The sequence below is a fragment of the Cherax quadricarinatus genome, chromosome 82, assembly GCF_038502225.1.
Source record: "Cherax quadricarinatus isolate ZL_2023a chromosome 82, ASM3850222v1, whole genome shotgun sequence".
Taxonomy (NCBI): Eukaryota; Metazoa; Arthropoda; class Malacostraca; order Decapoda; family Parastacidae; genus Cherax; species Cherax quadricarinatus.
The window spans coordinates 20,499,950-20,506,186 of NC_091373.1; positions in this window are offsets into that span (position 1 = coordinate 20,499,950).

Consider the following 6,237-nt stretch of genomic DNA (forward strand, 5'->3'; position numbering starts at 1 on the left):
ACATGTAGTAAAAGGTAGTACATAACTGGGTGAAAGAATGACTTGTTAACACACGCTAGTATTATAATTATTAGAATTACTCTCAGTGTTAATGGTATCTTATTAGTATTATGGATACACAGAGGTGAATTGTATTTCTGGGACATATAAACAACTGACGTGCTCACACACACGCGCGCACACACATACACTCGGGGACAGGAGCTGAGTCTCCACCCCTGAAACCACAACTAGGTGAGTACACACAGCTGATCCTTGAAATTTGACTGCATCCCCTCAACCCCCCACACACCTTTCCCTCCCCCACAGACCTTTCCCCTCCCCTGCTCTTGCCTTCACTCCCTACTCCCTCCTCTTTCCCTCTCCCCCTCCCTCGCATTTCTCTCTCTCATAGCCTTTTTCCCTCACCTTCCCCCTACTCTTTCTCTCTCTCTCTCTCTCTCTCTCTCTCTCTCTCTCCCTCACTCCCATAACCCTATTTCACCCTCCTCTCTCTCTATAGGCTTCTCTCTCCATCTCTCCATTTCTCTCTCTCATAGCCTTTTCCCTCACCCTCCTTTCTCCCTCTCTCTCTCTCTCTCTCCCTCTCCCTCTCTTTCTCCCTCTCTCTACTCTTTCTCTCCCCCTCACATTTCTCTCTCTCTCCCCCTTGGTCTTATCCCTCACCCCCATACTCTCTCCTCTCTCTCCCTCTTTCTACCCTTTCTCTCTCCTCTCTCTCCCTCTTTCTACCTTTTCTCTCTCCCACTCGCACCCTCTCCCTCCTCTAGCCTTCTGTCTGTGGTAAAAAAAAAAAAAAAAAAAAAAAAATGGGTGGCCCTAGAGGATGGAAAACCAGTGATCTGGTAGACGAACCAGGGAGGAAAGACTGGGAGTTAGAGCTCCAAAAAAGGGAGGAAGAGTGGGGGAAGGAAGATAGTGGAGCTTGGTAAGAAAATGGAGGAGCGGATAGCTGAAGAGTGCAGGAAGTGGGAAGTACAGGTCTTAGCAGCAGAAGCTAGGATACAGTGCTTAGAAGAGAAACTGCAAAGCCTGAAACAGATTAGAGAGACAAATGACAATTCAGATGTGACATCAGGAAATTCAAAGTCAGGCGCAGACAAGGGGACGGTAAGCAACAACGGAGACATGCCGTACACGAAGGCCCTATCAGACCCACGTGGGGCCAGGGAAAAGACGATGAGCACACTAAGATCAAATGACAGGTCCGAAGACAGTGAAGGTATGCTATATGCAGAGATTCTAACAGCCAACTGCAGTAGCAAGGGACAGCTGGTCAGGAAAGACAGTTCACTGAGAATAGAAGTTTCAGATATGACAGGGACTGAAGGCAAGAACATGTCAATGGAAGGAAATAAAATGCCTCAGAGGAAGCAGATGGAGACTCAGTGGGAGGAGGAAAGGGCGAGGTCAGTTTTTGTGTACGGGCTCCAAGAAGCCAAGGGGGACAACTTTGAAGAAATAAAACAGGAGGAGAAAAAAATGATTGAAGGCATCATGAAAACAATAGGGGAGGGCGATATGACCCAGGTGACAAATTTTCAGAGAATTGGGTGGTTTGCGAGTGGAAGGATACGGCCTGTCAGAGTAACTTTCAAGGAAGAATCAGTTCGAACCAGGATTCTGCAAGAGAAAGCAAGACTGAGGGACAAAGAGGGGTACCAGAGAGTATACCTCGACCGCGACAGAACACAAGAAGAAAGGACTACACTGAAAGAGAGGGTACAGAGAAGCAAGGAGGAACGAGAAGCAACGAAAATGAGCAGGACCCAGACACAAGAGAAAGGGCAAACACACCCCACAGAATCTCCCACCAAAAGACTCCAACCGCGACATTCCCAACGCAACTGAGCAACCTATACTACAACCCACTCACTGTTCCCTCTGCCACCAACCCCCATATCACAAACCTCACCCCAACAGCTGTCCCTTATGGGCATTCTGACCCCACCCCCATCAACACAAACCCCACCTACACCACAGCCCCATATAGGCCCCCACCAAGGCTCTCGCTCTCCCAACCCCAATATTCTTGCATGACCACAATGATAGAAAAGAAACTGAAGGTTTGGTACACAAACGCGGATGGAATAACGAATAAACATGAGGAGTGGAACGAAAGAATAAGTGAAAAATCCCCAGACATCATAGCAGTCACAGAAACAAAACTCGCTGAGACAATAACAGACACAGTCTTCCCAACAGGATATCAGATCCTGAGGAAAGATAGAAGGAGTAGAGGGGGAGGAGGGGTTGCACTGCTCATAAAACACCGATGGGGATTTGAGGAAATGGAAGGCATGGACATGATTGGAGAAATAGACTACATTGTAGGTACAATTCAGTCTGGAGAACATAAAGTAGTCATTGGAGTGATGTATAACCCACCACAGAACTGCAGGAGGCCAAGAGAGGAGTACAAAGAAAACAACAGGGTGATGGTGGACACACTGGCTGAGGTGGCGAGAAGAGCTCACTCGAGCAGAGCAAAGTTACTGGTAATGGGCGATTTCAACCACAGGGAGATCGACTGGGAAAACCTGGAGCCACATGGGGGTCCCGAAACATGGAGAGCCAAGATGATGGATGTGGTACTTGAAAACCTCATGCATCAACATGTCAGGGACACAACCAGAGAGAGAGGGGAGGATGAGCCAGCAAGACTGGATCTTGTGTTCACCCTGAGCAGTTCAGACATTGAGGACATCACTTACGAGAGGCCCCTTGGAGCTAGCGATCACGTGGTTCTGAGTTTTGACTATATAGTAGAGTTACAAGTGGAGAAGGTAACAGGAACTGAAGGGGACAGGCCAAACTATAAAAGGGGGGACTACACAGGTATGAGAAACTTCCTGCAGGAGGTTCAGTGGGACAGAGAAATGGTAGGAAAATCAGTAAACGAGATGATGGAATATGTGGCAACAAAGTGCAATGAGGCAGAGGAAAGTTTTGTTCCCAAGGGAAACAGAAATAATAGGAAGACCAAAACGAGTCCTTGGTTTACCCGAAGGTGTAAGGAGGCAAAAACTAAGTGCAACAGAGAATGGAAAAGGTACAGGAGGCATAGGACCCAGGAAAACAAGGAGATTAGTAGAAGAGCCAGAAACGAGTATGCACAGATAAGGAGGGAGGCCCAGCGACAGTATGAAAACGACATAGCATCGAAAGTCAAATCTGACCCGAAACTGCTGTATAGTCACATTAGGAGGAAGACAACAGTCAAGGACCAGGTGATAAGGCTGAGGAAAGAAGGTGGAGAACTCACAAGAAACGATCAAGAGGTATGTGAGGAGCTCAACACGAGATTTAAGGAAGTATTTACAGTAGAGACAGGAAGGACTCTGGGGGGACAGACCAGATGGGGACACCAGCAAGGAATACACCAACAAGTGTTGGACGACATACATACAGATGAGGAGGAGGTGAAGAAACTGCTAAGGGACATCGATACCTCAAAGGCAATGGGACTGGACAACATCTCCCCATGGGTCCTTAGAGAGGGAGCAGATATGTTGTGCGTGCCACTTACCACAATCTTCAACACGTCCCTGGAAACTGGGCAACTGCCTGAGGTATGGAAAACGGCAAATGTAGTTCCCATTTTTAAAAAAGGAGACAGAAAAGAGGCACTAAACTATAGACCTGTGTCATTGACGTGTATAGTATGCAAAATTATGGAGAAGATTATCAGGAGGAAAGTGGTGGAGCACCTGGAACGGAACAAGAGTATAAATGCCAACCAGCACGGATTCACGGAAGGCAAATCCTGCGTCACAAACCTTCTGGAGTTTTATGATAAAATAACAGAAGTAAGACACGAGAGAGAGAGGGGTGGGTTGATTGCATCTTCTTGGACTGCAAAAAGGCCTTTGACACAGTTCCTCACCAGAGATTAGTGCAGAAGCTAGAGCATCAGGTGCATATAACAGGAAGGGCACTGCAATGGATCAGAGAATACCTGACAGGGAGGCAACAACGAGTCATGGTACGTAATGATGTATCACAGTGGGCACCTGTGACGAGCGGGGTCCCACAGGGGTCGGTCCTAGGACCAGTGCTATTTTTGGTATATGTGAACGACATGATGGAAGGGTTAGACTCAGAAGTGTCCCTGTTTGCAGATGATGTGAAGTTAATGAGGAGAATTAAATCTGATGAGGACCAGGCAGGACTTCAAAGAGACCTGGACAGACTGGACACCTGGTCCAGCAAATGGCTTCTCGAATTTAATCCTGCCAAATGCAAAGTCATGAAGATAGGGGAAGGGCACAGAAGACCACAGACAGAGTATAGGCTAGGTGGCCAAAGACTGCAAACCTCACTCAAGGAGAAAGATCTTGGGGTGAGTATAACACCGAGCATGTCCCCGGAAGCACACATCAATCAGATAACTGCTGCAGCATATGGGCGCCTGGCAAACCTGAGAACAGCATTCCGATACCTTAGTAAGGAATCATTCAAGACACTGTACACCGTGTATGTCAGGCCCATACTGGAGTATGCAGCACCTGTTTGGAACCCGCACTTGATAAAGCACGTCAAGAAACTAGAGAAAGTACAAAGGTTTGCGACAAGGTAAGTTCCAGAGCTAAGGGGAATGTCCTATGAAGAAAGATTAAGGGAAATCGGCCTGACGACACTGGAGGACAGGAGGGTCAGGGGAGACATGATAACGACATATAAAATACTGCGTGGAATAGACAAGGTGGACAAAGACAGGATGTTCCAGGGAGGGGACACAGAAACAAGAGGCCACAATTGGAAGTTGAAGACACAAATGAGTCAGAGAGATAGTAGGAAGTATTTCTTCAGTCATAGAGTTGTAAGGCAGTGGAATAGCCTAGAAAATGACGTAGTGGAGGCAGGAACCATACACAGTTTTAAGACGAGGTTTGATAAAGCTCATGGAGCGGGGAGAGAGAGGGCCCAGTAGCGACCGGTGAAGAGGCGGGGCCAGGAGCTAAGACTCGACACCTGCAACCACAAATAGGTGAGTACACACACACACACACATATACAGACTCACACATACACTCCACCCTCCCCCACCAACCTATCACTCCTTCCCCTGATCCCACCCCTCCCTCTTTCACCCTCCCCCTCCCCACCTATCCCTCCTCCCCACCTCTCCCTCCTCCCCCTAGGGATGTGGCCTGGGAGACAAGGGGGAGGGAGGGGCGCTAGGGATGTGGCCTGGGAGTCAAGGGGGAGGGAGGGCCGCTAGGGATGTGGCCTGGGAGTCAAGGGGGAGGGAGGGGCGGTAGAGATGTGGCCTGGGAGTCAAGGGGGAGGGAGGGGCGCTAGGGATGTGGCCTGGGAGTCAAGGGGGAGGGAGTGGCGCTAAGGATGTGGCCTGGGAGTCAAGGGGGGAGGGAAGGGCGCTATAGATGTGGCCTGGGAGTCAAGGGGGAGGGAGGGGCGCTAGTGATGTGGCCTGGGAGTCAAGGAGGAGGGAGAGGCGCTAGGGATGTGGCCTGGGAGTCAAGGGGGAGGGAGGGGCGCTAGGGATGTGGCCTGGGAGTCAAGGAGGAGGGAGGGGCGCTAGTGATGTGGCCTGGGAGTCAAGGGGGAGGGAGGGGCGCTAGGGATGTGGCCTGGGAGTCAAGGAGGAGGGAGGGGCGCTAGGGATGTGGCCTGGGAGTCAAGGGGGAGGGAGGGGCGCTAGGGATGTGGCCTGGGAGTCAAGGGGGAGGGAGGGGCGCTAGGGATGTGGCCTGGGAGTCAAGGAGTAGGGAGTGGCGCTAGTGATGTGGCCTGGGAGTCAAGGGGGAGGGAGGGGCGCTAGGGATGTGGCCTGGGAGTCAAGGAGGAGGGAGGGGCGCTAGGGATGTGGCCTGGGAGTCAAGGGGGAGGGAGGGGCGCTAGGGATGTGGCCTGAGAGTCAAGGAGGAGGGAGGGGCACTAGGGATGTGGCCTGGGAGTCAAGGGGAGGGAGGGGCGCTAGGGATGTGGTCTGGGAGTCAAGGGGAGGGAGGGGCGCTTGGGATGTGGCCTGGGAGTCAAGGGGGGTAGGAAAGGGCGCTAGGGATGTGGCCTGGGAGTCAAGGGGAGGGATGGGCACTAAGGATGTGGCCTGAGAGTCAAGGAGGAGGGAGGATCGCTAGGGATGTGGCCTGGGAGTCAAGGGGGAGGGAGGGGCGTTAGGGATGTGGCGTGGGAGTCAAGGAGGAGGGAGGGGCGGTAGGGATGTGGCCTGGGAGTCAGGGGGGAGGGAGTGGCGCTAGGGATGTGGCCTGG